We start from the raw sequence: 11,309 nt of genomic DNA, 5'->3' as shown, positions 1-11,309 counted from the left end.
ACACTTGAGTACAGGCACATTATTAATGACATATCATATCACCCATTTCTAAGATTCTCCAAACAACATGTGATGTAATACCTCTGGTTCAGAACAGTCCTCACATCCTTTTCCGGTCCTATGCGCCTCAGGTGAGGGACACAGGTCCACCACCCTCTGACGCACATCCGCCCCAAAAGAGAGCCTTATTGTGGGAGCTGTATAAAACCGGGGCAGTCCAAACATGGCAGCTGGGTGGTTATTGCCCAGTGGCCCTAAACCTCAAAAAATCCTGAGCATAGCAAACCCCATTCCGCACTAATATGTATGCCCAAGAATTGCCAAAGCCAACACATCTAGGAGACATCCATCAACCAAACTCTGCTAGGATTTAATAAAAAACAACAAGAACCTGGGCAGGATATACATTGGGGTGGCGACATCATCCAAAAGGGGAATAGAACATCTTAGTCACTCAGTATCTTCATGTGCCCTCCCTGCACGCCATTAGGGATTTATGATGATGCCCTATCAAGGATCCCTGCAGCTAAGGGAGGGTGTCCTGCTGACACTGGGAAGGCAAGTAGAGATGGAAAGGAGGGGATGCTGCAGCATTACCACCCTGCACTTTCCCTGCTCCACCCTCCAGCCCCGCCCCAGGACCAAGGAACCAGGCAGGGAACAGGAAGAAGAGCAGAGGCAGCACAAGGCACACATGGAATTGCTGCTGTTCCACAGCCATAGGCAATGGAATCAGAGTGGCCGACAAGGAAGGGAGTAGCAGGGACACCTTCCACTTCTGATGGTGTAGGGGCCTCCTCAAGCAGGTGGGCCACAGAGGAGGCCAGCACGTGGATAATGAGATGCATGTCTCACCCTCCTGTGGACAGCCTGCCTTAGCAGTCTATTTTTCCTCCTGCTGCTGACATCCTGTTGTGATGTGGACCACAATCGATGACAGATGGCTTTGGGTTAGGTCTGGCAAGGTGGAGTTTATGGGGAGAAATCCATAAACACATGAAGACTTTTGTGCAGCTCTGCTGTCTCCCATGTCATATCTCTATTCTAGAAATAATTGTGATCAGTAGTGTGCCAAAAAAAACCCAGAGAGGTTCTAGGAGTTTAGTCATTTATGTTATTTACAGAGTCGCTGGAGCTGTGCAAAGGGGATCTAAGGGCATATTTGGGGACAAGGAAGATTTGAAAACCTGCCCTGAAACATAAAAGATCATCGGTATTCCTGTGCGTTAACGAGTTCCAAGGACTGGCAGCGTGTATGAGACGGAGGGAGCGGGCCATTTCCCACATTATGTTTGCGAACTATGAGCAGTTGCCAGCGGATGGAACAGCCCAGGGGGATGCTTCCCATATAAATGTGTAAACTCTGTGATGGAAGTCTGCACATGCTATGCACTGACACTTAAATCTCATGCGCTCAGCTCCCAGGGGCAACCATTGGCTTGGGGCTGGTGATAGGTGAGGCCTTCTTGCCAATTTCAATGACAGTCTTGCTGATTAGTTTTGGACTATGGAGTATCTCTAGCAGTTTGGGAGATCTAGATAGGAGGAGTTGCAGTTATCACTTCTTGCACAAATAATGCATTCACCAATGTTGACTGAAGAAAAGAACAGAAGGAAGTGGCATAATTATGCATAACAGATTTGGACTTCTTACTTGAGCCACGATATCAGCGTGCCCGGACAATGAGTTAGGACTGCCAGATTCCTCACTTCATTAACAGGAGTAGGAGAAGGATCAAGGCTGGAGACCCAGACAAAAAGTTTCAATGAAGAGGATCCAGATCATGAGCTCAGCTGAAGCATTGCACCTGTTGAAAGCATGAGCATTTCTGTTGGCATCCATCCGGCCTCTGACTGACAACAAGCAAATCCAGGGTAGTGCCAATTCAAGGATCGCAAAGTGGAGGAGATGTCGATGCAGAAGGATGGAGTGGTCAGTGGTGTGGAACACAGCGGGCATGTTTAGAAGTACTTGTGCGACGACGCTGCCGCCATCTCCCATCCTCCAGGTACCAGCAATAATTCTGATCACTATGGCCTTGCATCCATTCCCTGGGCAGAAACCGGTCTACAAGGGCAGCTGGTATTTCCATCTAACAAAAAGGATTACATTGTTAACACCATTCTTCATGAGCCATTCATTTGAGGGATAAAGAGTTCCATGATGTTTGCCATAAAAAAGAATGGCATTTTACAAAGTCAGTACTTGTGTAGACCAAAGGCTTTCTCTGTATACTTGGACAACTGGATTATGTTGAACTTTTATGCAAGCCTCAAAATTTGGAGTAACCATTAGCAAGTGATAACTGACACTTGTTGAGCACAAAATAATGTGCTGTGTGCATCTGGTGAATTGAGGGGGCAAGTGATGCATGGCTAGTATCAGCCACGGTTGAAATGTTTGGCAGGAACCGCTGATAATAGCCCTTCTTGCCAAGGAAAGCTCCCTTGTGGTGTAAGGATGACTGGGATGCTTTGCACTTTGCTCTCCTGAGACTGGAAAGTCCTTTGCAGATTTAGAAACCCAGTGCATGTGGAATTGGTTGGATTAGTGGCAAGCCCAGCATTTCCGAAGATTCCAGGCCACTAGATATACATTTTTCAAGTGATCGCTTGATTGATGGCAACTAATGCTGTAGATCACTATGTCATCTAAGTAATCCCCTGAGAACACTTGGAGAATCACATCAATTATCATTTTGAAAGAGGCGGACATGGCATGTGGGCCAAAGGGGAGCACCAGGGAATGGAACAGGACACTTGGTGGAACAAGGACATTTTTCTCTGGATCTTATGGGTCCAGCAGACCCTCCCAGTAACACGATGGCAGAACAAGGGTTGAGATGAATTTGGCTGGTCCAGTTTGCTCCATCAGATCATCGATTGCAGGCATTAGGTAAGCCTCATGTTATGGAAGCTTGTTTTCTTTGCGCAGTGGCAGCTTTTGAATTTTTTTAATTGGAGGTGCGTAAATATTTTCCCCAAATCTGCGAGTGAAGCGAGGGAGCCTGTACCAACCAAAGAGGGCTCAGGGGAAAAATACCATGGAGAAAATGTTTTAAATAATGGGTTAAAATGCTGCATTATACATGACACTTTGTGAAAAATGAGTATGCACGGTCTAGTTTACATCCATTCAACCTTGCAGTCATTGGGGTACATTACTATAAATGGTCAGTGGCAGCCAAGTCTTTGCTCAAGGGTGAGTGATTGTCATTACACCAATCACAGGTGTTATAGCCTCTCAAAATCTTGAAGATTACAATTAAAACATCCAAAACCTGACTCTCCAAGAAGTGCAAGCACTGTTCAAAAACAAACAAAAAGTTACATTTGTAACTGAAATAGAAAATCAACAAAACATGTCCCTGTGATAATCCAGTTATTTAACTTTATGTAGCTCTTCATACATGGTTCATCCAACATAAAGGCACAGAAATTATTCTACCTCAGTCGATACTCAGTTTACTGACCTCTGAAGAATGTTAGCCAATAAGATAGCTCAGTCCGTTGAGTGCTCGTTGTTGCAAACTGTGTGTGATATGTAAGTTGCAGGTGTGATTCACCGACAAGGCCAACTCCTCCTTTCGAGATCGATAACGGACTACCAATTTCGGTTTGGTCATAATTGTGATAAAGCGCTATATAAACCATTTGAGCATGAGATTAGCTGTAGAAGTTAGCATGGAGTCCTTGCCTCTCTGCACTGTTGTATCATAACATTGGCAAACCATGAGGTAGTAGTAGCTCCAGGAAATGAGGACTTTCATTAAAACACCAAAACACAATTCTGCTATCAAACCTCAGAAACACAATACAATTCACGTTTGCTTCACTAGGTGATGGACTAGGTTTTTGTGTTTTCAACATTCAAATATATACAGGAGAGAGCAAATGGCCAGAATTTAAGAGAAATAATGAAAGGCGCATTATGTCACAATGCATAAAGCTGCCGCATGGTAATGATTTTACATACAGTTTTTGCACGTCGGCTGGATGTCAAATACATTTTACCCGCTTACAAAAGAGAAAAGTATTTTTTTGTACTCGTGAAATCACATTTATTCTCAAAGTTTTAAAATAGAGAGTAAAATACTCCCACCTCAAAATCTTACCTGGAGAACCGAGTATACCAGGCAAGCTAGAGAACTGAAGCAAAACAGAAAGCAAGAGCAATACCCCTTCTTGAAAAGAAGCGTACAAAAAGACCTGGTAGGAGAATATACCAGGCACACTAGAGAACTGAAGCAAAACAGAAAGGAAGAGCAAAACCCCCTTCTTGATAGGTACTGTACAAAAGACCTGGCAGGCGTGTATACCAGGGGTTGTGGGAGTCTGGGACCTGCACCCAAGTTGTGACATTTTAAAAAGGGAATCCAAAGGAAGATTCATATCCTTAGTTTGAACTGCATTGTACGAGTAGAAAACCTGGATAAGGGAGTTCCAACAGTGAATTGCACCACCAAGGAGGAGGGAGTTATTCTCTTGGGCTACCGAAACTGGGTTATTCTGTTTGAACTTTTTGCTTTGTTGAAGAGAAACCTGGAGATGGGAGTCATACCCACTCAGGCCTAATCCGCTTTCGAACGCCTCATCTGCAGGCTTGGCTGTCCTCTCTCCGACTCTCGCCACCATCTACAAGCCCCCTGGCCAGGTCTCACTCTTCTTCTCAGAGTGGGCTGATCTCACTTCATCTCTCCTGGCCTTGTTATGCTTGAGTTAAAACATGGCGCTGATGCGCAGTGCATTCTGGGGGCACTCAGAGCTATAAGGGATATTTATTCCATGCCTCAGTGAGAACTGCCCTTGCTTTGCTAAAAGGCATGCTTTCAATGTTATTCGTTGCTGAGCCTGGTATGCAGGCCACAGTCAAGGACGTTGTGCTGGGAAAGCTGGTTTTGCTATGTCTTGCTCAAGATGAGCTATGGAATTGTTTTCCGTGGTGCTTTGGAAGAGGGAAGCTTTGCTCCTTGGGGGTTACTGTTGGTTGACCCGGCCGGCAACCAACGGTCACTCAGCAATGCGCAAGCGCAAATGCCAGAAGGTTCGAGAAATTGCCACCCCTTTTTGAGGAGGGCATATATGGGAAGCTCTGGAAAGGTCAGGTGGAAAAAACACAAAGACCTCAGTCGGAGGGGGGACGCCTTGTTCTGTCCTTCCTGTGGGCTGTTGTGTTCTCTGCCTGGCTGTTACTGGGGTCTTCCAGCTGCTTCTGGCGAGATGAGGAATTCAGTTACGCCCATGGTGATGTATTTTCTTTTGAATTCTCTATCTTTTCTGTGATTTATTTCTGTTTTATCACTTGTTGCTTCTTAGCTATGAATAAATAGCCGTATAAGTGCTCATTATTTTACTAACTGTGTATCTGGTTGTGAGTTATTGCTCCGTCTACCTGCTTTCAAAGTATTTTCTTTGCTCTGCAAATGTACTGGTGATAAATAATTGTCCGTGCACTCTTGGCGAGCAATACATTTTGGCGCTGTGAGCTGGGTATTTGTGATGAATTGTTTCCAAATATTAAAGAATCTGTTTGAACGCAGATAGGCTTTGCTTTCATTGCCAGCGAAAGTTTGTTTTCATTTGGCAGTGAGTGTTGCACTATGTTAATTTTTTTTTGTGTGCGTGGCTGCGCGAGTGATTGCAGTGTGGAAAGAAAAAAAAAATTAAAGAGGTTTTGCAAATTACTGTAATGATGCATAGTTTGTTCAAGAAAAAGGGTGTTCCCGTTGGCAGTGAACCCGAGGTTATGATTCCAGGTTGGGCTAAAAGCCCATATGATAAATTAGCCCAGGTGTGGGTGTGCAGGGCGGGTCTGAGCGAAACATGGGACTCTAGTTTGGGAGAAGCTGCTCCATCAGAAGTAATGCTTTGTTTACAGCAGATTTCAGTAGAAAGGGGACGGGAATGCATTGCATTGGGCAGGCGGGGGTGGGTCCTCCTGCATGCCTATAGGAAAATGCATCAAAAAACTGTGGAAATGACGGAGCATATTTTACAATTGGAAAAAGAGTTAGCTGCCAAGCAGCAAATAGTTTTGATGCAGGAAATTCAGATGAAACTTTTTAAAGACAAAGCTGATAAATATCAAGCTGTGGCAGAGCGGGCCGCGGTTAGGGTAGCTTGCTATAAGTATAAAAAGAGGCGAGGGGGGGTCAACCAAAGAAAAGTGGCAACTGTAATCGCTACTGCAGGTGTGGATTGGGACCCTGATAAGTGGAATGGAGACATTTTTGACTCAACAAGCCCAGAGAGCAGCTCGGCAAATGAGTCGTATTCTAAGGCAGAACTGAAGCAGAAGTCAGTGGCATTGAAGCCGGTTAGGAGACGGCATGCCGGACCCCACCCGCAGAATCCTTCGGGCGGGGTTGTGGATTTAACCACGTTGGAAGATTACACCCAGCAGGAGGTTGGGGAAATCATTACTCGTTTGAGGCAAGAGTCAGGGGATCCTTTACTGACATGGATGGTGAGATTGCTAGATGTGGGCGCCGTAGGGTTTTTGGTAGATTCCACAGACTCACCGCGCTTTTTGCCTTTGTCAACTGACACCAATGTACAGGAGGTCTTAAGGGCAGGGCCGCCCCGGATGACAATGGGCAAGATTCACAGGTGTCTTTGTTGCACCTAGCAGCCTAGGCATGTAACCGTAAGTACCCCATTGCCACAGATTGGCCTAGCGAGGAAAAGAAGTGGTGCACTTTGAAAGAGGCGATTCAAAAGGTCAGAGCATGCTATGAAGGAGGCAATTCAGGTAGATGCTCCAGGACACATGGGGGCCGTGCCGCTTTCAGTTTCAACCAGGAATATGGTGATCAGAACTGCGCAGCCCGCATACAAAAGTGTTATTATGACTTTGCTCGTAGGTATGACGGGCAAACCCACTGATGAAGTAGTGGTTGCCATCCGGCAATTGGCAGACTTAGGGGAGTGGGACAAGAGTGATGACAAGCCCCGAGAGAGAGAGGGGCGTAGTGAGAAAAGAACTGAAGGCAGAAGGCAAGATAGTAGAGACTCCCGAGTGTCCAGAAAGGACATGTTTTGGCTTTGTTAAAAGATGGTGTGCCACGAGAAGAAATTGATGGCATTGAAACCAGGGTAATGTATGAACTATACAAAAAGAGGGGGCTTGCAGCCAAAGAGTGCTAGAAACAGGTTAAGAAACAGGTAGTGACTAAGCTACAGAGGGACACCTCACCTTCCGCCCCTCCTGAGGAAGAACAGGAAGAAGGGCCTATGGGGACGCCTTCACCGTACCAGCCAACATATGCTGATTTGAGGAAGGTGTTGAGTGCAATGTTAGAGGCAGAGTCAGGTTACACTCATTAAAAATGTGACTAGGGTTATGGCCAAGCCCCGGCAGCGTCCACTTGCATAAAAGTTGATAGGCGGCCCCACGTTAATGGGCGGGGAAATACACAAGGGGTGCGAGCATTGATAGACACCGGGGCGGAGGCCTCTCTGATTCATGGAAATCAAACACGATTCAAAGGCAGACACTTTACCATTACCGGGCTGGGGGGAAGGAGACCCGCGCAGTACAAACAGAAGTGGATATGAAAATAGGCAATTTGACTAGGAAGAAATACCAAGTGTTGATTTTCCCGATACCCGAGTATGTAATTGGCTTTGACATTCTAGAAGGATTGACCTTGGGACTTGGAGGTAAAACGTATCAGTTTGGGGTGAGTGCATTGACCCGCACACCCATTACCGTAGGCAAATTGAAGAAGCCCCTTGTGACCAAGCGGGTAGCGATGGAGCAATACTGCATTCCCGGGGGGCACAAGGACATTTCAGACACCATCAAAGAGTACGTAGAGGCGGGTGTGTTACGCCCTATTACTACCGCGTGGAACAACCCACTCAGGCCTGTCAAAAAAGGGGATGGATCTTGGAGGATGACATTGTATTACCCGAATTAAACAAACACACTCCTCCCTTGGTGCCCGCAGTCCCAGATGCCATTACCTTGATTGAGAATGTCCAAAAGTTTGAGGGGACCTGGTATGCAGTGGTAGATTTAGCCAATGCATTTTTCTCTGTGCCAATTGCTGAAGAGTGCCAAGAACAGTTTGCATTTTCTTGGAGGGGGCGTCCGTACACCTTCACAAGGTTACCTATGGGGTACATACATAGCCCGACTATGTGTCACCGGCTGGTGGCAGAGCACTTAGACAAGATACTGTGTAAACCTGACATACAAATCTCTCATTATATTGATGATATTTTGATTCAGGGTAAGGATGAGCGCAGTGTGCAAAACCAGTTAGAAGTCATTATGGAAGGATTGAAGAAGGAAGGGTGGGAGATTAACCCGAACAAAATCCAAGGGCCAGCTGAGACCGTGATATTCCTAGGGATTCAGTGGCATAATGGGCATCGCGAGTGGAATTGAATGTGTCTGTGCAAGACAATTACGCCAACTGGAGTGTGTGGCAGAAACAGGACAGGAAACGTGTGCCATTGGGGTTTTGGAGTTGTAAGTTGCCCGATGCTGGTAACTCATACACTCCATTCGAGAAGCAGTTGCTGGCATGTTATTGGGGCCTGGTCGATACTGAGCAAATGACAGTGGGGCATGATGTGTTGAAGAGGCCTGAAATCCCAATTATGCAATGGGTGCTGAGCTCTCCTAAAACACACAGAATAGGACACGCTCAAGAAGCCAGCATAATCAAATGGAAATGGTACATTCAAGACAGAGCTAAATCAGGGAAGGGTGGGGTTGCCAAATTACATGAGCAAGTGGCCAACATACCACCTTCAGATTACATACCACCGGACGTGTCTGAAAAACGCGAATCTCCCGTGAAATGGGGAGTACCTTATGGCGATCTGACCGTAGAGCAGACAGAACATGCCTGGTTTACAGATGGCTCGGCCTGATATGTGGGAACCGAGCGATACTGGAAAGCGGTGTCTTACAATCCAAAGACAAAAAAGATTTTGACAACATCAGGGAAAAGGAAGAGCAGTCAGTTTGCAGAACTTTACGCAGTTTACCAATCATTGAAACAAGTGACCCCTGGTCATTTGTACACAGATTCATGGTCAGTGGTGAATGGATTGGCGGTGTGGCTGCCAACCTGGCAAAAGAATGGGTGTATGATTCATTCAAAAGAGTTGTGGGGAAAAGAACTGTGGCAAGATATTGCTGAAAAGTCACCGTGTATCATGTGGATGCGCATTGTGCTGCATATTCATTAGAACGTTGGTTTAATTCTGTTGCAGATGAACACACCGAGATTTCATCTGGGGATGCGGAGGCTCAGGAAGACGATTTGGAAAGTTTGGCCAAGTGGGCTCACCAGAAATTTGGGCACTGGAGAAAAGGCTACTACCAGGTGGGCACAAGCTCGAGGAATAAGTATTCCTTTAGAGGTAGTGAAAACAATCGTTTTACAATGTCCAGTGTGCCAACACCAACAGCACAGGCCTATCCCTCAGATTGTCCAGGGTACGTTGCGAAGAGGAAAATTGCCAGGTCAAATTTGGCAGATTGATTACATCGGTCCCCTGCCAATCAGTAAAGGCCGTCAGTATGCATGCACTATTGTGGATACATACTCTGGATACATGATGGTTTTACTGTGCAAACGTGCCACACAACTGAACAGCATTAAGTTGTTGGATCAGATCACGTTGCATTACGGGGTGCCTTTGCAGATTCAAAGTGACAATGGGTCACACTTCAAAGGCAAATTAATTCAAGAATACTGTCAGGAAAAGAGTATTGAATGGCTCTACCACGTGCCCTACTACCCTGCAGCTTCAGGATTAATTGAACGGATGAATGGTTTGTTGAAAGAACAATTGCGCAAATCTGGAGATTGCAGTCCATCAGGCTGGCGTGATCGTGTGTTTGATGCGGTGCAAGTGTTAAACAATATGCCTGCGAATAATCATGAAACTCCTTTGATGCGGCTAATGACTCCTGCTTTACAGATTCAACCCAACTCAGTTAGAGAGACCCTATTGTACTGGGAAATTACCCTGGGTTCTTTAGCTCCCTATCGGGCGACTCCAGAGTCAGCAGAGGTAGACTTGCATTCTCATGAGGAAATCAGATTAGACCCAAGAGGGATTGTTGTCATTGGAACAGGGATTGGGGTACAAATTCCTCCAGAGAATTTGGGATGGATTGCCCCTAGATCTGGCCTAGCATTGAAGGGAGTTAAGTGCTGGGAGGGGTCATTTATGCCAATTATCATGGCGAGATCAAAGTCATCTTGATGCATAGTGGGGACCAATTGTTACCAATCCATAAGGGTGACCGGGTGGCCCAGTTGATTATTGTTCCCGTTAAGTTGCCCATGATTAAAAAGGGAGAGCCTCCCACAGTGTTAACTACCCGTGGGGATCGGGGTTTTGGCTCTTCGGACAGCATGGTACCGGGAGCAAAGGTGTGGGTTGAAAGACCAAGTGGCCCACCAGTGCCCGCAGATGTTATTGCATCAGGCAAAGACCAGGTAGTCTTAGTGATGGAGCCCGGTAGAAAGAAATGGCAGTATGTACCCGCAGACAAAGGTTACCTAAGAAAGTGATTTTCAACACTGATATCTCTTTTCTGGGTTTGCCTTGTAGATCCTGTGTCCGGCTGGTGTAATTGTGGGACTAAATGGACTCTGTTTGGGAGAGTCAAACGGCATGCCGCTTCCCACGAAACATGTCGCATCTGTGCCAGCGATCCAGGGGAGACCGATGACGATGAGCAATGATGTCCAAAAGGAGCCCTATGCTGATGCTGAAAAGCCAGCCAGACCGAAGAAATGGATTTGTGGAATGCAAAAATCAGGTCAGGTGCAGACGCAAACAACGTTGATGCCAGCTATACAACAGATGTCTTTAGGACGACGAAAATATTCCACGATTATTACCCAAACAGAGAATATGTGGACATATTTGGCACAGCAAATACTCAACATTACGTACTTTTGCCTTACTGACATGCAACATGCAGAAGCTTTGCTAACTACATGTTTAGTAGTGGTACCAACGCCAGTTCCAGTTCTAAAGAACATTTTTGGCGTCACGCACAAAGATTCTTTGGTTCAGGATTTCGATATTAGACAATCCTTTTCAGTCTATGAGTACTGCAGGTTTTGCCAGGAAACAGATCACAAGTGGAGAAACTTGACACGTATTATAACATACAATATAACTCAAGGCGATGTGTTTTACTGTATGACCTACAATGTAGAAGAAATTGGCAAATGCCAACAGCTGAATTTAACCAAACAGAAAAATCAAACTGCGTTTGAGAGAAGGTTGTGTTCACGAGTTCCAAGCACATGTACCAGTGTGAATAA

Source organism: Ambystoma mexicanum, chromosome 9 (assembly GCF_040938575.1).
Source record: "Ambystoma mexicanum isolate Mex_15411 chromosome 9, UKY_AmexF1_1, whole genome shotgun sequence".
NCBI classification, from domain to species: domain Eukaryota; kingdom Metazoa; phylum Chordata; class Amphibia; order Caudata; family Ambystomatidae; genus Ambystoma; species Ambystoma mexicanum.
Note: the sequence above shows the minus strand (reverse complement) of the source record.